Raw genomic sequence first — 24,477 nt, forward strand, 5'->3', positions numbered from 1 at the left:
TCAGCCGGATCGGATGAAATTTGCTTCTCTTAGAGGCCTCGCAAACCAAATTTGGGGGTCCGTTTATATGGGGGCTATACGTAAAAGTGGACCGATATGGTCCATTTGCAATACCATCCGACCTACATCAATAACAACTACTTGTGCCAAGTTTCAAGTCGATAGCTTGTTTCGTTCGGAAGTTAGCGTGATTTCAACAGACGGACGGACGGACGGACATGCTCAGATCAACTCAGAACTTCACCACGACCCAGAATATATATACTTTATGGGGTCTAAGAGCAATATTTCGATGTGTTACAAAAGGAATGACAAAGTTAATATACATCCTATGGTGGAGGGTATAAAAATAAAATTTTGACAAAATTTTATATATAAAAATAATTTTCAAAAAACTTCTATAGAAATAAAATTTTGATAATATATCCTATAGAAATAACATTTTGACAAAATATTTCTATGGAAATAAAATTTTGACAAAATTTGTCATAGAAATAAAATTTTGACAATATTTTCTATTGAAATAAAATTTCAAAAAAAAAATCTATAGAAATAAAATTTTCAAAAAATTTTCTATAGAAATAAAAGCCTCCTAACTACCCGACATTCAAGCCATTTTCACTCGATTTTGTAAAAACTTCTAGTTCCCAAAAAATTCCTTCAACACTTATACAAAAAAAAATAATTCAAACCCCTATTGTTCGACATACAAACAAATGTTTTCCGCATAGATAAGGATAAATCAACATCGTCATCATCATCATCATCATCAACAGCAATAGCAGCACCAATAGTAGCAGCAGTAGTTACAATAACATCAGACAATGATGCAGCAACACAAAGTTAAATGTTGATTTTGTTTAGTAATGCAAATTTATTGCGCCTGAATTGCTGGCGTTGTTATTTTCTCATTTTGTCTTTTGTGCATTTTTGTCCCAAAAAAACATTCATTCGTGAATACACAAATTTCCAGTTAAAACTTTAAGTGCTGCAGATACAATAGAAACCAAAAATGCATTAAAATCACAAAACTGAAATGAAAAAAAAAAAAAAACAAAACAGACAAAATTAATCGAAAACAAGAAATTCATCCAATTGCCATTGATTCTCATGGCCTAAGTCCTTTGTTTGCTGCTATCAATTCTGTAGTCTCATCAATTCCCAAACGATGATAGAAAGCAGCAGCAACAGTGAAAATCATTGCAAAATGATATTAAATGGCAATTTAGCCTGTGTCGCAAGAGATGGAATGGAAAGAAAATTATACGGTGGGTTTGCAACAACGCACAATTGTGCAGAGGTGGTAGAACAAATTGCATCACAAGAACGAAGCCAACTCAATCAAAATGGAAATTTGTTTATTCAGTTCTACAAACTGATATATGGGTTAGGTTGGCTAGAAGAGTCGAACCTTTTACTTCGAACAGACATAGACTGAGAGCTTAACACTCTCTTTCCATCTTCAACAAAATTGTCTAACTTGGGAACGCCGTCTCCTCGACGTTTTCTAATCCTTCTTTATTCCATCCAGTTGGCGAAAACTGCAAACGCTGGGTGCAAAAACAAATGCAGTCTTTGGACAAAGAGAAGCATCTTGTGTCGACGCCGATGTGTGAGACCGACTGCAAGGAGAATCGATTCTGTTTTCCACGCTCAGGAAAGCGAGTTGTCTCAACTTGATGTGTCTTTGGGGAATCAAGGGTCAAATCTGTGTGTTTGACGGGACATGCAAAGAGATGTTTCGTTATGAGAGGCGAGTGACCGCAGATTGTGGACATTCAATCTCAATTGCTTGATCCAGGAGCGAGAGATAGCTTTTTAGGAACCTAGAGATACCAGACCGGAGATGATTATAGCACCGATCTGGTCTTTCTAGGCAACATTTTCCCGTATTCTCTTATGGGCGACGGTATTCCACTAAGGACATTGGCCAACATTATCTCCTGTATCGTTTCCGTGGGAATCAGCCCCAGAGCTGCCTGTATTCCCTCAACGAAGGTGTCTCCAATCGGATGACCAATTGAGTTTAATTATTTTCTGAAATCAAGCCTAATGGGAGTTATTCCTACGGAAGGATCCCTCCAAATTGCTGCATGGTTAGGATGTCCAATACTTCATCATTTAATAAAGTGCTGACGCGTCAAATGGGTGTACTGTGCTCTTACTGACAGCATCTTGAACTCGTGCTGGAAGCAGTCCAAGGACAATGCCAATTGACCAACATTGCCTCGTTTCCGTGGGAACCAGTCCCAGAGCTGCCTGTATTCACTCAACCAAGGTGTCTCCAATCGGATGACCAATTGAATTTAATTCTTTTCTCAAATCAAGCCTAATGGGAGTTATTCCTACGGAAGTATCCCTTCAAATTGCTGCATAGTTAGGATGTTCAATACTTCCACACTTAACAAAGTGTACCAGACCTAAGCTGATATAGCACCTATCTGGTTTCTCTAGGCAACCATTTTCTTTCTTCACATATGGACGACGGTCCAAGAACAATGTACCAATTGGACAATATTGCCTCCTGTGTCGTTTACGGAGGAACCAGGTCCAGAGATGCTTGCATTCCCTCAATCAATTGGGTTTAATTCTTTTTTCTAATCCAGCCCAATTGGGAGTTATTCGTTCGGAAGGATCCCTCCGAATTACTGCATGGTTAGGATGTTCAAAACTGACAGCGTCACTGACAGCATCTTGGACTTGGATTGGGATTGGGTGTTATTCGTTCGGAAGGATCCCTTCGAATTACTGCATGGTCAAAATTGTCAGCATCTTGGACTTGGAATTAGTAAACAGATGACCAAATGAGTTTTATTCCTTCCTGGAGTCTGGAGTGGAGTCTGATAAGAATAAATCGTTTCAAACAATCCCTTTTCTTTGAATGAAAAGCTATCGCGATTCGCAACGCAATGTTCTGAGACATTTGTAGGTTAGGAGAAAGTGGCAGCCCGATTTGATTCAGGCTCACTTAGACTATTCCCATAGCTGTCTGCATTCCCTCAACGATGTTGTCTCCAATCAGATGACCAATTGAGTTTAATTCTTTCCTCAAATCGAGCCTGATGGGAGGGATTCATTCGGGAGGAGCCCTCCGAATTTCTGCATGATTAGTATGTTCAATACTTCCACACTTAATAAAGTGCTGACGCGACACTGACAACTTCTTGGAATTGGTAAACAGATGACCAAATGAGTTTAATTTCTTCCTAAAGTGGAGCCTGATACGAGTAAATCGTTTCAAACAATCCCTCATAACCGTTGCATGATAGGGTTGTCCAATCATTCTATTCTTATTAAGGTGCTGGCGAGTCAGGAGGATGCACTTTTCTCTCACTGACAGCACCTGGAACTTCTGCTGGAGGTACTACACGGATTCATTTGAATGAAAACCTATGACGATTCGCAACGTAGTGTTCTGAGCCATTTGTAGGTTAGGTTAAAGTGGCAGCCCGATTTGATTCAGGCTCGCTTAGACTATTTAGTCTATTATGACTTTTGTAGGTTTCTCCATTGTGTGTCTCTGACGGCCGGACGAGGATCAGCAAAATCGGTCAATGGATAGAATTGTCTGTTGCCAGGATTATTTCCTCTCATCGTACTATGGTCACAAATACCGATATGGCGGCCCATGTTCCCCTTGTTAATCGACGACAACTGTAGTTATTGCTGTAGCCCTGTTACCCTGATATCCTATGAGGTTGTTGCAGTCCTTGGATCAAAAGAAACTTCTTAGTGTTTTCATATGAAAACCTATCGCGATCCGCTACGTAATATTCTTTGGCCATCTGTAGGTTTCTCCATTTTGTGTCGTTGCCGGACGTGCGAAGTCTCTGTGGGGTTTCTCTGGCCTTTTTAGTCTACAACAGCTACCGTTATTGTTGTAGCCCAGTAGTCCTATGTGGGTGTTGCAGTCCTTGGACAAGGAGAGTTTCCTTGATTTGTAGGACCAAATGCGATGAGGAACAAGACCTGTCGTTGTTGTTGTAACCCATGGGTTACAACAAAATAAAACACAAAACAAATTATTAGGATTAGACATTTAGGCTTCTACATCCAGTTCGAGGAAGCAAGCCCCCTGTACTGGATGAGTCAAGAGTGAAATAGGTGTCAGGTCTGTTGGCTTTGCAGGATATGCGAAGGATGCCTCGTGACGTGAGGCGATTGTCCATAATCCGGGCAAATTCTTGTATTGCCGGGTTCAGAAGGGAAAGGTAACTTTTCAAGTACCTGTAACTTTTCAAGTAGCTGAGATAGCACCGACCTGGGTAGCCGTCCCTCATCGTCGCCAATAGGTGGTGGTCTTCCCCCAGCACAACGCTGCAGGTATGTAGGTATCTATAGCCGCTACCATGTGTGCGCCCTCAATGCCATCCTTATTCCCTCATTACTGTCTTCGCCGATCAACTGGTCTATTGACTGAATATCTTTCCCAAAATCAAACCTCTTTCGGTTGGTACCCTCCAGGATTTGGCATGTTTTGGGTGATTTAGTTCTCATTTGAAAGTCTCTCCATTGACTATCGCTAATATTGGGAGTCCAAACGGGGGCCACATAATCGATAAGGGGATGACCAATAGACTCATAGGTCTTTTGGGAGCCACCGTGGTGCAATGGTTAGCATGCCCGCCTTGCATACACAAGGTCGTGGGTTCGATTCCTCCTTCGACCGAGCACCAAAAAGCTTTCACCTCAGTAATGTTGGTGACATTTCTGCGGGCTTCAAAGCTTCTCTAATTGGATCCACTGCAATGTGGTACGCCGTTCAGACTCGGCTATAAAAAGGAGGTCCCTTGTCATTGAGCTTAACATGGAATCGGGCAGCACTCAGTGATAAGAGAGAAGTTCACCAATGTGGTATCACAATGGACTGAATACTCTAAGTGAGCCTGATACATCAGTCTGCCACATAATCTAACCTAACCTAACCTAGACCTTTTGTATCGTCTCTTTATCTTCCCCCCAAGTGCTAGCAGCAAATGCCCTCAGGAACTTATTTCTATTCGCAACGTTTTTAGCAACCCCCCACGGGAATACAAGTATGAATTGTCGTTCTTATTTGTTTCAGTGTAATTCTTAAACAACTTGCTCTTACTTTCAAATCTTGTTTTAATCTACTTCAATTTATCAGCTTCCAAATCTTCCACTTCTCCAATTGAAATTCGATCTTTTATCGCAAGCTTCTCTTTCTAGAATCTAGCTCCAATAATAATCTAATATAGACAGTAAAACAATTGATTAAAATATTTTGTTGAATAAAACTCAAAACGTTGGGCGCCAGTGTTTATACACATTATACCTTTGCTGTTAAATATCCACTCCTTCAATAAAAATTGCAAAAAAAAGAAACTTCTTTTATCGTTGGGCCCCCCATAAATACCCGATTGTACATCCTAGCAATTGTTCTCTGAAAACAATCGTGCAAATTGCTATACAGTTGCAGCGTACACAAAACATAAACTAGATTTATTTAAGAAACTTAAAAAAATCTCCAATAGTTTCACACTCAGTCTCGTATTCCCATTGCCACCACAATCCACAGAGAAGATAGTCACTCTATGTATGAACTTCAAGTAAATTGAAAAATCTGTCTGTCCGTCGGTGATGTTCTTATGTTTGTACTTTGGGGCATGTGTGAATGAAGAAATTATGGAAGAATAAGGGAAAGAGAATTGAAATCAAAATGAAATGAATTTAAATGACAATCAACAACAACAAAAACGATAAATGCACAAATATCAAGAAATCGGACAAGGAAACAAGGGAGAGCAGAAATAAATGCATACAATGGAGAAGATGACATGTAGAGGAAATACCAAGAAAAGCTGAAAGCCACATGGGCATGTGAATTCATGAGGAAAGGAAGAACAATTCGAAGAGAATTGAAATAAATGATAACAATACACGGCAAATGATTTTCGACAACAATAAATGCTGCTTGAATGTGCCATTGATCCGAAATCATATTTATCTGAACACGTATGAATTTAAAACATCATTTTTGTTTATACTTATCTTACGTTGGGCGCCAATTTTATATAAATAATATTCTCAAATTATAAAATTCAAACTGGCGCCCAACGTGAGATAAGGAATACACACTGTATTTTAATTTAATGGATATTAATTTGTATTATTCAGATCAATAGGTTAAAGTGGCAGCCCGATTTGATTCAGACTCAACTAGACAATTCAGTCCATGGCAGCCCGATCAATGGAAAAATACAACTGAATATTCATGGAATAGAGATATTTTCGAAATATTTGTATTTAAGAAGAAGTTAAATTAGTAGATCGACCCAAAGATTTACGACCATTGCTTAGTTAAAGTTACTCTGAAGCAGTTAAATCAGAAGAGGAGCTCAATTAAACTGGTTTCCAACCTGTTAAATTTTGTACGACCTTCTTATTTTTTATTTTTTATTATTTTTAGATCTGTTCTGAAATGGGCTTTCAAGGTCTCTCAATATGCAAATAAAAGATCTTATTTCATACATGGCATGTAGGTGTATACCTTGGATTACAGCCATAATGCAAGTTAGTTGACCCCTTCATCTTCTCAATCCTCTGAATGGGAATATTCTGCAATTACAAGAGTAGGCAATGGCTAATAGACTTTTTTTATAAATTTTTCTATGAATTAACAAATTCTATTTCTTGGTCAAAGACCTCAAAAAACGGTGATCCTTTGAAAGAATAAATATATCAACCACTGGAAAAGGTTTTGTTCGAGCCATAGGCTGAACCTACAATCTCTAAGCCTGTGTCCAAAAAGTAGATAGCCTAACGCCCGATTAAAAGAGGTTTTCATGGCGAACATATAGTGCTCTCTAAAACTGGCGCCCAACGCGTGGTGATAGCAAAAAGTTTCTTTTGTTATTTAACCAAAAATTCTTTTCGACCGGTGGTATAAAATATTACAAAAAATCCTACATCCTCGAGAAAATCTGATACTTGAAATTTTAAAGGTCAAATAAAGGGTGATACGGTCAAAATTTGGTCAAGGGAAAACGCGTGCAAATCGGTGAAATCGTTTATTTACAAAATCAAATTAAATTTCTTTTTCAAGTTCAATTAGTATAAAATTCAGGAAAAATATTCAGTTAGGCTTTCGCTTTTCCAAATCCGAATTACCGGGCCTCACGCTTGACACCTGCCATCAGATTTTGTACAGCCACCTTGTCCACCTTCTTCGCCGCAGAAAGCCAGTTTGCCTTGAACTGCTGCTCGTCCTTAGCAGTTTTTTTTGGTCTACTTTAGGTTCCGCTTGACAATAGCCCAGTATTTCTCAATTGGGCGGAGCTCTGGCGTGTTGGGAGGGTTCTTGTCCTTGGGAACCACCTGCACGTTGTTGGCGGCGTACCACTCCATGGCCTTTTTACCGTAATGGCAAGATGCCAAATCCGGCCAAAACAGTACGGAACAACCGTGTTTCTTCAGGAAAGGCAGCAGACGTTTATTCAAACACTCTTTCACGTAAATTTCTTGGTTGACAGTCCCGGAAAATACTGCTTTTCAAGCCACAGGAACAGATGGCTTGCCAAACCAGATATTTCTTTGCGAACTTTGACAGTTTTATTTGCTTGAAAATATCTGCTACCTTTCCCCTTCCTTTTGCCGTATAAAACTCCTGTCCCGGAAGCTGCTTGTAGTCGGCTTTGACGTAGATTTCGTCGTCCATTACCACGCAGTCAAACTTCGTCAGCATCGTCGTGTACAGCCTCCGGGATCGCGCCGTCGTATTTTGTTTATCATCGCGATTTGGAGTCACTACCTTCTTGTAAGTCGATAGTCCGGCTCGTTTTTTTGGCTCGATGCACGGTTGTAGACGATACACCCAGCTTATTTGCGGCATCTCGGAGAGAGAGGTTAGGGTTTCGCTTGAAACTACCGGCAACTCTCTTTGTCGTCTCAGCGGCTTCCGGTTTTCGATTTCCCCCCGATCCAGACTTCCTGGCTGTCGACAAACGTTCCCCAAACACTTTAATTACATTTGTAACGGTTGATTTGGCAACTTTTAGCGATTTTGCCAGCTTTGCGTGTGAGTAGCTCGGATTTTCGCGATGCGCGAGCAAAATTTTGATACGCTGCTCTTCTTACTTGGACGGCATTTTGACAACTGAAGAGTGAATTCCAAAATCAAAATAGGAACAACATTCTACACACACACACCTTCAAAATGAGGGGGTTTTTTTTAAATGCAAAATTGGAAGAAATACGTCAATTTTATATTGAACAAATTTTGACCGTATCACCCTTTAAAAGCCAAAACAATGGAGTACAATTGACGATAAAAAGTATATTTGGCATCTTAAACTAAACTATAAAATACAGCCCATAAAAGACGAGGCTCTCCCTCGAAGATGTGATCCAGGAATCGTCACAATGTTGGGGTTACCTATGAGGAAATGGGATCAGTCGACCCAATTATTTAGAATCGGACTATCGTATACGTGGTCGACCGAAATACCGATATTTTTGACGGGCCAAAGCATAATCCGGCAAATGGAAGGCGGGCTTTAATAGAAAATATGATAAGTCTTAATAGGGATCAGGCGAAGGATTGTGGAAGGTGATAAAATCAATAGCATATAATGCAGCGCAATTACAAACCTTTTTGGTTTGTAATTCTGAGTGGACGAACGACCACTTAGAACACGAGAGTGTCCACTACTGAACGACTACTCGGACCACGCGAGCCACCGTGGTGCAATGGTTACCATGTTCACCTTGCATACCAAGGGTCCTGCAGTCAATCCCAGTTTCTGCCAAACACGAAAAAAAATTTTTCAGAGGAGGATTAGCTTCAAAGGCTAATAGACCTAAAAGTTTGAGATATTTCCTGCTGGAAAACATGGAATATGTAGAGATAACGATGAGATCCTAAACTCTTTGGCACACCCTAAGACCTCTTCAAATTCCTATTCCCTAGATCTCATGGAATTCCTGTAGCCCTGTTGAAAATCTACTTCTTGCGAAATCTGGACATTTACGCAGGAAAATTGGAGAAGGGAGTAAAGTGAATCCGAAGGGCAATAGACCTAAAATTGAACATCTTTCCGGCTAAGTGAAACTGAGGATTGCTCGGAGGAAAAACTAAGGGTTGACTCAAATAGCAGAATGACATCCGGAAGCAGAATAGGGCAATAGTCAGAAGGGCCTGATTATCGGGCCGCATCCTTTGGGTTAGCCAATTAGGCAAGTTCACTTTGTCTTAAAAGCAAACCGGATACCGAGGAAATCAAATACTCGGGGTGACCAAAAACTAGCCTAAGGAACGGCAGCTGGACCCTTAGTATCTTTGGTGGGCAGAAGTTGAGGTAGCTGATATGGCTACCAATGGAAATCTGTCGGTGCTCGAATAGCCACCAATGGAAAAGGTTGCCGAACAGCGAAAAACGGACGTTAGTCTTGGGACAAGGGGTTCGCTATATAAACATGTATTTTGTTAGATGGGATGGCGTCTATAAGCTGGCAAGAAATGAACCAAGATAACGAAATTGTGTGCGGGCAGTGTTGAATTGTGATATATAGAGTAAATAGAGATTGAGGGAAGCTCCGATAAAACTAAGTTTTGACTCAAATAGGAAAAAATACTAGTCATGTTTAGAACATGACTAGTATTTATAGCTAGCAAAATAACAAAATAGTCAGAGGGTTCATGAGTATCTTGTCCGATCCTATGACCATCTAGCATTGGAATCACATCTATGTCGAATAAGATCAGCAAAAGATGATATATGAATGACATGTGGTATGGGTAAGAAGATCACTAGTGTACTATACTATATGTACAAGAAAAAGGCCACATGTTTGAGGTTGAAAAATGTATCACCCTGATCCAGCGTGTAAACAAACTTTGGAATTTGGGGAAGGATATGGAGTTGGTAAGGTAAGGGTATGGAGACCAAATGAGAGTGTACAGCAAAGGGAATTCTAACTCAAATATATGTCTGCCCCCTTGAGACATAAATGAATCCTTCTTTACCTTAATCCTAAATTTTCCCCCTAACTTCTACACTGGAATAGATTCAAATAAACATCCTGGATATTTCCTTTAATTCCCTTTACGAACATATGGAATTATTTTGCATATTTTAAAATTTCAATTCTCAATTCTCCATATATATAGGAAAGCATACATAAATCAAATATTTCTATGTAGAATATAAAATTGCCCCCATTTGGGCGCCAGATCAATTGCCTTTAATTTGATTGCAACGAAGGCTATACCCCACAAGTCATCTCATACTTTGTTATCTATGGTCAAGTGGGAATTTAGGACTCTTGCCCCATTACCGGCAAACAATTCCAAGTCAAATGCTGCATATTGTATAGCTTTTGTTATTTTCACAGAGACAACATTCAGTCCAGGAAGGCAATCTTGTACAATCTTATGCATTTCCATATATTTGTATATTTTTCAAATGTATATATATAAACTACATAGAAAAATCTTTTGTGGTACGGTAAGGACATTTGGAAAAAGCAACTACAGTCAACAACAATTGAGATGGGAGAAGAAAAAAAACTTAAATTTACATTTCATTCTGTATTTTTTTTTTTTTTTTGTGTCCGTTGTCTATGTTCATGAACAGAGCTTTATGCAGAACAATGAACCTAAAGTATGCAAAACCCCAGGAAGTTTATCCCATACTTTTATTTGTAACTATGTGCTGATGTTCGGAAAGAGCAATGCGAGTCTCAATGCCCCCATAAAGTTTTAATGATCTCCATATGCAGTAAAACGGCAATCTAGACCAATCTGCTTGGCAAACATAGCTCACATATTTATATTTTGTTGGCATAAACAAAGTAACTTGTAAACTGACCAGAGAGACAACAGTGACAGATGAAGATATTGGAAAAGCTTGACAAATTTTTGAAATAAGTGTGTTATCATCGCTAGTCATTACTAGGGCAAAACTAATTTTATTCTCAATGGAAAAAGAAACAAAAAGGCAATAAATAGCCTACATTGGGCGCCAGTTTTTGAAACAAAAAGGAAATATATATTTACACTACAAATGTGCTAGGAAAAGTGTATATCTCCTTAAAGGGTGATACGGTCAAAATTTGGTCAATATAAACTTGACTTATTTCTTACAATTTTGCTTTTAAAAACCCTGAACACCCCTCATTTTGAAGGTGTGTGTGTGTAGAATGTTGCTCCTATTTTGATTTTGGAATTCAATCTTCACTTATCAAAATTTTGCTCACGCATCGCGAAAATCCGAGCTACTCGCTAAAAGTTGCCAAATCAACCGTTACAAATGTAATTAAAGTGTTTGGGGAACGTTTGTCGACAGCCATGAAGTCTGGATCGGGGGGAAATCGAAAACCGGAAGCCGCTGAGACGACAAAGAGAGTTGCCGTTAGTTTCAAGCGAAACCCTAACATCTCTCTCTCCGATATGCCGCAAATAAACTGGGTGTATCGTCTACAACCGTGCATCGAGCCAAAAAACGAGCCGGACTATCGACTTACAAGAAGGTAGTGACTCCAAATCGCGATGATAAACAAAATACGACGGCCTAAGCGCGATCCCGGAGGCTGTACACGACGATGCTGACAAAGTTTGACTGCGTGGTAATGTACGACGAAACCTACGTCAATGCCGTCTACAAGCAGCTTCCGGGACAGGAGTTTTATACGGCAAAAGGAAGGAGAAAGGTAGCAGATATTTTCAAGCACATAAAACTGTCAAAGTTCGCAAAGAAATATCTGGTTTGGCAAGCCATCTATACCTGTAGCTTGAAAAGCAGCATTTTCATAGCTTCCCGGACTGTCAACCAAGAAATTTACGTGAAAGAGTGTTTGAATAAACGTCTGCTGCCTTTCCTGAAGAAACACGGTTGTTCCGTACTGTTTTGGCCGGATTTGGCATCTTGCCATTACGGTAAAAAGGCCATGGAGTGGTACGCCGCCAACAACGTGCAGGTGGTTCCCAAGGACAAGAACCCTCCCAACACGCCAGAGCTCCGCCCAATTGAGAAATACTGGGCTATTGTCAAGCGGAACCTAAAGAAGACCAAAAAAACTGCTAAGGACGAGCAGCAGTTCAAGGCAAACTGGCTTTCTGCGGCGAAGAAGGTGGACAAGGTGGCTGTACAAAATCTGATGGCAGGTGTCATTGCCGTGAGGCCCGGCAATTCGGATTTGGAAAAGCGAAAGTCTAACTCGTTACTCGTTAAGATATTTCATTTCCATTGAAACTACTGGAAATGATTTCACTGGTGCTGGATGATGTGAATATTTCACTCTACGTTGGGCGCCAGAAAATATTGTACTTAACCCATCTTTTACCATTTCTTATATTTACCTATCAAACATCATATGTATGAATATTTCATTCCATTCACCTACTGGATAATGCTAACTATAAAACCAAAAAGTCACTCTACGTTGGGCGCCATTAAACAAAACATACCATTAAACTCACTAAACAAATTCTTGTATTTACAAGTCATACTGTATATCTACTTAAAATCTATGAGCATTTCGTTAACTTTATCTACTGGATCATATAACTGTAAATCTACAAAATATTTTCCTAACAACACACACACGCACTCACAAATCCGAGCATATATTCTCTGACTATGACAGAATCTCTTTGAATGTGTCCAATTTCAAAAAAAAAGATGTCAATGGTGTCCTTTAACTTGTTATGATTGCAAGGATATGATGTCACAATACTATAAAAGTCACTCACTCTGGCAAACATAGTTTGGTTCATATTTTTGTTAGATAAAAGAGCATCATAGTACTGTAATTAATTGGATAGGATGTGGTTAAGTGAGTTTTACAAGAATGATGAGAATAATGAGAGATTCAGAGCAGTTGTGATTAACAACGAAGGTTAAAGTCAAATAGACAAAAATTTTAAAATATGGAAATTAGAAAGATAAATAATAAGAGTAGCAGATGAGAAAGACCTTGGCTACATGCTTCGGGATACCAAGTGTATAGAATGAATGGCTAGAATAGACAAATGTAAGAGTGTCCACAATATGTTTGGACAAACTTATTTTACTAATTCCCCAAATCGAAAGAATCCTGTTCGTCCGTCCATTTACTTATTTGACTGGTTGAATTGCACGACTAATCTCAAAGGATCCTCTATAATGTTGGAATAGAGAATATTTTTACCCAATCTGAATCGATTTCCAGATCCATGGGGTATTTCCAGTGATAGAACTACAAATAGATAGCCCACTGGAAGAACGGGAAACCGAAGTTTCAGATGTGGAACTTGAAAGCGTACCCTGAAATGTTGAACTGACATTTCAATGTTTGAACCTTTGCTTGTAGATACTTCTCTCAACAATTCCTTAGGTTAGGTTAGGTTATGTGGCAGCCCGATGTATCAGGCTCACTTAGACTATTCAGTCCATTGTGATACCACAGTGGTGAACTTCTCTCTTATCACTGAGTGCTGCCCGATTCCATGTTAAGCTCAATGACAAGGGACCTCCTTTTTATAGCCGAGTCCGAACGGCGTTCCACATTGCAGTGAAACCACTTAGAGAAGTTTTGAAACCCTCAGATATGTCACCAGCATTACTGAAGTGGGATAATCCACCGCTGAAAAACTTTTTGGTGTTCGGTCGTAGCAGGAATCGAACCCACGACCTTGTGTATGCAAGGCGGGCATGCTAACCATTGCACCACGGTGGCTCCCACAACAATTCCTTACAAACCCTAGTTACCTTGACAACTACATTATCCTATTTTTTGCTACTGTTTATATAGACCTGCAATGGTCTACTTTGCACATTTATGTATCGATCCCAAATTCCCATACGATTCAAAACCTAAACCTAAATTATTTAAAAAAAATGCTTAAAATCTGGAACCCAAAGAATCTTCGGGATTATCTACTACGCGTTCAAGGCTATGACAATAATAGAACTTTCAAACTCCACCATTGGTTTGTCTTCACTAGAACGTGGAAAACACATTCCATGGAGATACACTCCAAAAGGTCAGATTATTGTCATCCGTCTGCATTTTTTATTGAGACATCATAGGTGGTAGAGAAGAGGAATGAAATTCGGAGAAACTCCAGCCAATTCAGAGCCTACCTAAGGGAACATACCAGAGAGGAAGGACACTTCAGCGAGAAAGTGGATGCTAGCATCTGGAGCAGTTATATCTGATGGCATGGGCACACTCATTCGGAATAAAAACAGAAGGATAACATCTGAATTTTGTTGTCAAGTGTCCCTAGTTTTCGAATCGTTAAGTCAGAAATGTAAGACAAGCTTTCTCTTTTCTGCTTTTGCTCTCTGATTGGACAACATCCCAACGCTCACAACTGAGGAGGAAATATTCCAGGCCATGAAGAGCAGCTAGACTTGATGGCCTGGCTACAAATTTGATCAAGCTCATAGAAGAGGCCTGGGTTCCTGAGCAACCTTGAAATCACGGAGGAAAGTTTTTTTTTTTTTGATACTGAGACCCAGAAAACAGATGCACTTGGAAGACTTTTGGCTAATTAATCTCGTGCTCTCCGAAACGAATATTCTTCCACTTCCGCGCTCAACAGAATATTTAATGTTAGCAAAACGTCGGCATATCTTCAACTCCGACAGTAGCACAACCACTGTTCTCTGCGAATTAAGAGACAACATTAAAGAGGAATTGAATAGCAACGTTCCATTCTCATTGCACTGGGATTGGCCTTCCTCTTCTCGGTTACGTGGATCCCGTTTGTCATCACAATAGTGCCAATACCTAATGGAAACTCTTCTCCGCATAGCCACCGACAGTCCGTCTAAGGGGCCGGAGCAGCACCTGTAGAATGAGTCCAAAATGCAAATCAGCAAAGCTTTCACACCGGCAGTAGGCTCACCGAGGCCCTCTGTAAATTGATAGCCAACATTACAGGGGGATTGAATAATAACGTTCCATTATTATTGCACCAGGATTCGAGGTCTCCTAAACGATTGCGAGAACCCCGTTTGGACTCCCAGTATTGTCGATACATATTGGAGAAAGACTTTGCATCGGCAAGCCATCGGCAGTCGATCTAAGGCTCAAGACCAGCACATGTGCGATAACCTCAGAATATTCAGCAGCAACACCTCACCCATAAACTCCTATTAATAGTAGGGATACTGGGAGAGCAGCACAGCTGAGTTTCAGTGTTTCAGGTGTGGAACTGCGAAGCCTGTTCCAACGAAGTTTGAGACGTTGCAAGGTCGTAGCAGTGTTTGATGTATATACCGAAGACTCAATAGTAAAAAAAAAATAAAACTGCAATCCGAGGTTGGTTAGGAGACTGAAATCTTAGAGAATATTTTGCAAAGGAAATTCTCAGTTGGGGGATGTAGTTGACGAAGTCTCTTTAGAAATCCAAGACTCACTGATGGAGTTTCAACCTTAAGTTTCAGTCCTTCAACTGCATACCGAAGAACCAATTGTGGAATTGCCAAACAAATACTCCGATATTGAACTGAACTAGCTTTTTCCTAAGTGCATGAGCTCAGGATCTGAAATGCAGATACAGATGTACCTGCACACCGAAGTTTTTGCCGTATACTGAACTCTGAGTTTTTGTCGGAGACCGGAGTCGCTCTCTCTCTCTCTTAATAATTGATTGATGCCTCAGTATTCGATGTACCTGTGATAGTACACCATAGCATATTGTGGCGAGCTACATGCCGCAATTCTGTGCTCCGCAGATCCAATGGTGAAACAGATAAGCGACGTCTTAAAGCTCAGCGGCAATTATGGATTGGAGTCTTCGAATTCTCAATGCTTATATTCCACACCGAAACAACTGCGAACAAAAGGTCGACTCAGGGAGTTGCAAACCTAAGTCTCCTTCTTTAAACTCCACATTTGCTTCTAAGTGCATGCTGAGATCTCGTTATTTGAACCTAAGTCTCAGTGGATAAAGTGCAGAGAGAAATCTCACGTGGGCGATGTGAAGTCTCTGTAATCGAGGTCCCAATGATCGTACTCATTAACCCACTCTGCAAATCGAATTTTCGAGCTTTGAACTGTATAACGAACATTCAGTTCTAATACTCTGTAGTCTCTGGATGAAGTCTCAGAAGTCTATGTTTGAAATCACCATACTCCAAAGCGGATAAAATGCAGTGAATAGATTGAGATTGGATAAAATGCAGATAGAAATCTCTCCTAGGAGGAGTGACGGAGTGAAGTCTCTGTTGTTGAGGTCCCAGTGATCGTACTCTGCCAACTCTGGCTAGCTGCAAACTGAATTTTCAAGCTTTGAACTGTATAACGAACATTCAGTTCAAATACTCTGTAGTCTCCGGATGAAGTCTCAGAAGTCGATATTCCAATCAAGGTGGATAAAATGCTGATAGAAATCTCTCCGGGGCAGAGGGACGGAGTGAAGTATCAGTAATCGAGATCACAATGATCGTACTCATTAGTCAACTCTGGCGAGCTGTAAATAGAATTGTAGAACTGTATAACGAACATTAAGTTCAAATACTCCGTAGTCTCCGGATGAAGTCTCAGACGTCGATGTTTCAATCACCGTAATCCATAGCGGATAAAATGCAATGAATAGATTGAGATTGGATGAAATGCAGATAGAAATCTCTCCTAGGAAGAGTGACGGAGTGTCTACGTTGTTGAGGTCACAGTGACTATACTGTACTCTGCCAACTCTGGCTATCTGAAAACTGAATTTTCAGGCTTTCAACTGTATACCGAATATTCAATTCAAATTCTCCGTAGTCTCTGCAAGAAGTCTCAGAAGTCGATGTTTCAATCATCATATGCCATAGCGAATAAAATGTAGTGAACAGATTTAGATTGGATAAGATGCTGATAGAAATCTATCCTCGGCGGAGTGGCGGAATAAATTCTCAGTAGTCGAGGTTCCAATGATCACACTCCTTAGCAAATTGTGGCGAGCTGCAAACCGAACTGTACATAGAAATCTCTCCTGGGTGGAGTGACGGAGTGAAGTCTCAGTTGTTGAGGTCCCAAAGATCGCACTCCTTAACGAATTCTGGCGAGCCGAACACCGAACTTTAGATTTTGAACTGCAGATAGAAATCTCTCCTGGGCGTGGTGACGGAATGAAGACTCAGTGGTCCTGGACCCAATGATTGCACTCCTTAGCGAATTCTGGCGAGCTTCATTTACTTCAAATACTCCGAACTGAAATAGTTAACTTAAACCACGGGATATCAATACAGAAACTGCTGATCGAAATATCTATGGTTGAACGGTAACTGTGGTCTCAGTGGATAAAATGCATAGCGAAAACGCATAGAGAAAATTGCGCTATGTAATCTATGTCTGAATACTCCTTGTACTTAGAGGATTTTTTCTTATATATAAACCGATCTTCATGTTCGCCTTCATGAGGAGGCTCCTGGCTTTTGAAAGTCATCCTAAGCAGTTGAAAATAATATCGCAATTGTTTGAAATTCCTTAGTTGAGGTAAGCATTCATACTCCATTTAACAATAAAACGAAGGCAGGAAGCCTTTCATTATTCATTCTAGCGGTGTAGAAATGTTTCCTTTTAATCAAAATTACTTAACTATAGCAAACAGATACATTTTATCTGGCAATAAATTGTTTCATTTGTTCTTCATCCAAGCCATTGTTCCACATGTCAACCCCATCTTAATTTGTTTTACATAAAATATATATAAACTCTATGCCTTATGCTGAAACACACACAAACTGCATACCTTATGTCCGCAAAAATTCTGTCTCCAACCACTACCACAAAATGGAAAATCTATGATGACAACTAATATTTTGAGCCATTAACTCCATTCCAAATATCAGCATATTTATGTTCTCAGTATATTGCCAGAAACCAGGAAAGGACTTTCAAATAAGGTCGAGTAGAATGTGGTGGAAGAATAGTTCCTGCCAACAAAATCCAAAGAAAGCACTGAAGCAAATAACACAATCAGGAATGAGTGTGGCCCTTAAGTGTTTTGTGCCAATACTGGAAGTAGTTCTTTCCTTAACACAACTATGGTAATATGCCACAAATCTCACTCCGCAAAAAGTTTTCGGGGATTTTTTTTTTGCTGTTTACCCATCTATAGAGAATATTTGTAGAATTTTTGTGTTCTTCCTCAAGTATCACAAAACATTTAAGAATAATAAAAATACTTTTGGTTGGTTGGTTTCCTTAATTTGTGCTCAACAATTTCCTAACACTAACAACTACGACAATATCCTATAGCACCACTGGCTTTAGGTCCAGCAATAGCAAAAGAAGGACCCTACCATGATGTAGTAATGGAAGTAACGATATTCATGGTAGAATTGCTGAGTTACAACTCTTGCAGGACAACGCAATATTAAGTAGTCGTAAATTGACTCAAATATAACTCAAGTTGTCCTGTTTTGTTGTCCTGCAGTACTCTGTGAGTCTCTTTCAGAAGGAGAAATGGGTTGGGAAGGGGGAAATATATTGGCACTATTACAAAGTTTTAGATATAATAGAAAAGATTAATGCACAAACATCGAAAATAAATTTTATCTTTTCCTAAAAGCGGTATCTTTTTCTTCGAAAGTAAGAAAGAAGTAAGAGATGTTTATAGGTAGACGGGCTTGACCGTATTATAATATACAGCAATATGTAGGACAATACTTTCTAGGAATGGAAATCTGCACAATATAAACTCAGGATGACAGGCAGAGATCCATAATTTTAGGAAGAAGATCTGAAGACACTATGGCAAGGCTCGCCACAATATAATACGGAAGTATACTGGGAACGTATCTTACGCCCAAGTACTTTACATACCTCCAGCTTTTAGTAACGCGGTAAAGAGCACTGGTGGTCTCAAGAAAATGCTAGACAAAGTGCAAAGAGTATGTACTCTCCGAGTGAGATCTCCTTAGCGCATAACCTCAACTTCAGCATCAACAGTGCTCGTTGGAATATTTCCATTGGATCTGGTGATAACGGTCTGAGATATTTAACGAACAAACATCAATGCAGAACACTATTGCTCAACCAGCTGCAGAGTAGACGTATTGAAGAGAAGTTTCCGAATGAGTTCAGAATAAATGCCAAAGGAAATGGGATACAGATAACAAAGGATGATAAGGAGCTGAACAAAGAGATCTCGTGGTGAGGTGAAGTTTTATCTATGACTGGTACCCAGTGGCTATGGAAATTTTGGTATATATCTATAAATACAAGATACGAGGGAGAGAGGCATTATGATCTCTAGAGTATTGAGGAATATGATGTGAAACACACACCCTCGAGAAGCGTTTTCATGAACGACACAATAGAAGGAATATCTGCGTCGTGGTCGATCGAAAGCCTCTTCGATATTGTAAAATGTGTATAAGAATTTTATTGCCATAGGATGGGGGAGAAGACACAGGTGATACTAATGAATGCAGAAAAAAAGAACCCTGCTCCGAAGTAATACTGGAGCCACTAGATAATTTTGCACTATCACTACGTCAAAAAGAGGATACTAAGGATATAGGCTCAGAGAATGCTTGGCTTAAACGAAACGTCCCGAATAAAACTCATTCCCGATCCGAGGCTCTCCCCAATGAAACTCATTGTAGAAAAGAGCAGACTCAGTCGAGGATAGGATAAAACATTTGACAAACATTCATTTCCTCCGAAGATTAGTCCCTATGGCATGGGCGATCTTCGCCATGTCTTCTTTCCACAACTACTGCAAAGTGAGAGGATAAATGCGGGGCATTTAGACGTCATTTGCACTGTCATGAAAGATGCATTCATACCTACACTTGGAGAATAAAATGTGAATTCGAAGGCTAACAGACCTAAACTTAAGCCCTCTGCAACCTACTATTCCATACGTCTCTTGAAATTCTTGTAACCCTGATGAAAATCTCAAGAAGTCAAGTCTCTGTGAAGTCAAGACAGTCACGCAAAAATTTTGGAAAATATGGTAATACAGCTTCGAAGTCTAATAGACCTAAAATTCTGAAATCTTTCCTGCTGGAAACCATGGAATAAGTAGAGGTAAAGATGAAATTCTATACCCATCGGCCCACTCTAAGCCCCTCCAAATTCGTATTCCCCAGATCTCCTGGAATTCCTGTAACCCTGTTGAAAATCAGCTTCTTGTGAAATCAGGACACTTACACACGAAGATTGGAGAAGAAAATAATGCGACTCCAGAGGTTAATCTTTTCTCCTGGTAACCTTGGATTAAGTATAGGTAACAATAAAATTCTGTACCCTTCGGCACTCCCTCCGTTCTCTCCAAATTCCTATTCCCTATGTCTCTTAGAATTCCTGTAGCTCTGTTGGAAATCTGTTTCTTGCGAAATCAGGACAGTTACACAGGAAAATTGGAGAAGAGAGTACAGCGATTCCGGAGGGTAATAGACATAAAAATCGAACCTCTTTCTGGCTGGAAACTATGTTTCTACATACACTAAGTCCTCTCCATATTTCTATTCTACAAATCTCTTGCACTTCCTATAGCCCTATTGGAATTCTGCTTCTTGTGAAATCAGAGTAATGCAACTGCGAAGAATTATAGACCTAAAAGTATGACATCTTTTCTGCTGGAAATCATGGAGGGAGCTGCATGGAAAGTTCGATGGCTAGTATGCATGCCTGATGGCTAGTATGCATGCCTGACATAGTAGTGGGTTCACGCGAAGTTTCAACCAAACACCAACAAGTTTTTCATTAGTATATTCAACCCTCAGTAATGCTGGTAACATTTCTGAGTGTTTCGAAGTTTCTCTAAGTGGTTTCACTACAATGTGGACTGCAGGACTCGGCTATAAAACGGAGGTTCTTTGTCATTGAGCAGAAGATAGAATCAAACAGATCTTAGTGATCAAAGAGAAGTTCACCACTGTGGTGTCTAATTGGGCTGAATAGAGGTAACGATGATTTACTGTATGCTTCGTCATACACTATGTCATCCCCAATTACCTATTCCCTGAAACTCCTGAAAATCCTCTAAACCTGTAGGTTTCGATTCTGTATAATTGCGAGGCTACAATTGACGAAATCGGCTTCGTGTGCAATCAGAATAGTAACAAAGGAAATGCTAACGATACTCGTATTCGGTGAGGTTTGTCACTCTAAAGGGTGATACGGTCAAAATTTGGTCAATATAAACTTGATGTATTTCTTTAAATTTTGCATTTAAAAAAACCTGAACACCCCTCATTTTGAAGGTGTGTGTGTAGAATGTTGCTCCTATTTTGATTTTGGAATTCACTCTTCAGTTGTCAAAATACCGTCCAAGCAAGAAGAGCAGCGTAGCAAAATTTTGCTCGCGCATCGCGAAAATCTGAGCTACTCGCACGCAAAGCTGGCAAAATCGCTAAAAGTTGCCAAATCAACCGTTACAAGTGTAATTAAAGTGTTTGGGGAACGTTTGTCGACAGCCAGGAAGTCTGGGTCGGGGGGAAATCGAAAACCGGAAGCCGCTGAGACGACAAAGAGAGTTGCCGGTAGTTTCAAGCGAAACCCTAACCTCTCTCTCCGAGATGCCGCAAATAAGCTGGGTGTATCGTCTACAACCGTGCATCGAGCCAAAAAACGAGCCGGACTATCGACTTACATCCAAATCGCGATGATAAACAAAATACGACGGCCAGAGCGCGATCCCGGAGGCTGTACACGACTATGCTGACGAAGTTTGACTGCGTGGTAATGGACGACGAAACCTACGTCAAAGCTGACTACAAGCAGCTTCCGGGACAGGAGTTTTGTACGGCAAAAGGAACGGGAAAGGTAGCAGATATATTCAAGCATATAAAACTGTCAAAGTTCGCAAAGAAATATCTGGTTTGGCAAGCCATCTGTACCTGTGGCTTGAAAAGCAGCATTTTCATAGCTTCCGGGACTGTCAACCAAGAAATTTACGTGAAAGAGTGTTTGAATAAACGTCTGCTGCCTTTCCTGAAGAAACACGGTTGTTCCGTACTGTTTTGGCCGGATTTGGCATCTTGCCATTACGGCAAAAAGGCCATGGAGTGGTACGCCGCCAACAACGTGCAGGTGGTTCCCAAGGACAAGAACCCTCCCAACAGGCCAGAGCTCCGCCCAATTGAGAAATACTGGGTTATTGTCAAGCGGAACCTAAAGAAGACCAAAAAAACTGCTAAGGACGAGCAGCAGTTCAAGGCAAACTGGCTTTCTGCGGCGAAGAAGGTGGACAAGGTGGCTGTACAAAGTCTGATGGCAGGTGTCAAGCGTGAGACCCGGCAATTCGGATTTGGAAAAGCGAAAGCCTAACTGAATATTTTTTCTGAATTTTTTACTAATTGAACTTGAAAAAGAAATTTAATTTGATTTTTTAAATAAACGATTTCACCGATTTACACGCGTTTTCCTTGACCAAATTTTGACCGTATCACCCTTTACATACACTAAGTCCTCTCCATATTTCTATTCTACAAATCTCTTGCACTTCCTATAACCCTATTGGAATTCTGCTTCTTGTGAAATCAGAGTAATGCAACTGCGAAGAATTATAGACCTAAAAGTATGACATCTTTTCTGCTGGAAATCATGGAGGGAGCTGCATGGAAAGTTCGATGGCTAGTATGCATGCCTGATGGCTAGTATGCACGCCTGACATAGTACGGGTTCACACGAAGTTTCCACCAAGCACCCTCCTCAGTAATGCTGGGGACATTTCTGAGTGTTTCGAAGTTTCTCTAAGTGGTTTCACTACAATGTGGACCGCCGGACTCGGCTATAAAACGGAGATTCTTTGTCATTGAGCAGTAGATAGAATCAATTAGATCTTAGTGATCAAAGAGAAGTTCACCACTGTGGTATCTAATTGGACTGAATAGAGGTAACGATGATTTACTTTATGCTTCGTCATACACTAGGTCATCCCCAAATACCTATTCCCTGAAACTTCTGAAAATCCTGTAACCCTGTAGGTCTCGATTCTGTATAATTGCGAGGCTAGAATTGACGAAATCGGCTTCGTGTGCAATCAGAATAGTAACACAGGAAATGGAAAGTAACACGGTGAGGTTTGTCACTCTAATGGCAACTTTGGTCTCTTTCAATTCTTTTTGCCAAGTAGGTGCAAGTCTAATTTTATGCATCCTCCTAAATGGCTCAGGGATAGCGGATATACCCTAAAGTCACTCGGGTTGTTGGTAATCCTCAATTCTGTATCTGCTCTAGGGCCCAGCTCCACAGCGTAGTACCCTGTCTACTACTGGTGAATTTTGTTTCCTCTTATTCCGGTATGTCCTGATACACAGATGGTACGCGTCCTACCATATACGGAGTAGCCATTGAACGCACCTTAAGTCGGAGTTTCTAATTTCTAATTCTAATTCTGATATTGCTCGTTTAACCACCCAGCTATCCGTGTATATATGTACCCTCAAACAGATCGTGTCCGTTTGGCAATTTGAAACACTTCTTATAGTAGTGTCGAATTTTGCCTGAACCGTCCTAGGGAGTGGAGGGTGGAATAGAATCTCTGTATTTTGATCAATTTAGGATAACGACGACTCATATAGTACCCTGGCTACTACTGGTGAAGTTTGTTTCCTCTTATTCCGGTATGTCCTGATACACAGATGGTACCCGTCCTACCATGTACGGAGTAGCCATTGAACGCCCCTTAAGTCGGAGTTTCTAATTGCTGTGTACCTTCTGATATTACTCGTTTAACCACCCAGCTATTCGTGTATATATGTACCCTCAAACAGATCGTGTCCGTTTGGCAATTTGAAACACTTCTTATAGTAGTGTCGAATTTTGCCTGAACTGTCCTAGGGAGTGGCGGATGAAATAGAATCTCTGTATTTTGATCAATTTAGGATAACGACAACTTCGTGCTCATATCTATCCTTGACCCATTTGTGTAACAATTATTTGTCCATTGGCAATCAGCTATGCGGTTCCATTAGCCCTTAAATGGCTTTCCTATATATATCGCAATTACACTCAACTCTCAGGATAATATCGGGAATTCGTTCATTTACTACAGTGGAATGAAAATTGTATTCACCAAGGATCAGGAGCGGTACAGTGTTTCCCCACGGCTACAGAGAGAAAAAAATCACTTCGCTGCGGATTTTAAAAATATCGCTCCCGCTCTGGCAAAAAAATGGTTCGCTCCGCTTCACATTCCTGGTATCCACCTCTATAACCTGCAATAGCTTCTGGCGATGCGTTTTGGTTTCAAAGCCCTTGTATGGCCAAATCTACTGATCGTTCCTGCATATACATATGGTGCTTAAGCATTAACATATGTTATCAATCGAGACTTTTTATAGGCTTAAGCGGCAGCCAGTTTTATTTCAGGCTCCACTCGAGGCTTTTTATTTTCTTTCATCATCGAGGCCACAATGATTCACTTCATGATCCTAAGGAGGAAGAATGCCCGATTTATTGGTCTCTCTTCCTTACGAATAACAAATTTTGGCCCTCTGCGACTTTTCCAAATTCCTTCATCTTTCGATATTAGATCCATTAGACCTTCAGAGCTTTGGTTATCGTTAATGATTGGCCAGA

The 24,477-nt window shown here is 40.2% G+C and overlaps 1 protein-coding gene across 1 annotated transcript in view; it reads right to left on the reverse strand.

The window, feature by feature from the left end:
* Positions 1 to 24,477, reverse strand: part of LOC142230586 (potassium channel, subfamily K, member 16) — a 237,111-nt gene that overhangs the window by 97,643 nt on the left and 114,991 nt on the right. The window lies entirely within an intron of this gene.

The sequence above is a fragment of the Haematobia irritans genome, chromosome 3 (genome assembly GCF_050003625.1).
Source record: "Haematobia irritans isolate KBUSLIRL chromosome 3, ASM5000362v1, whole genome shotgun sequence".
Classification (NCBI taxonomy): Eukaryota; Metazoa; Arthropoda; class Insecta; order Diptera; family Muscidae; genus Haematobia; species Haematobia irritans.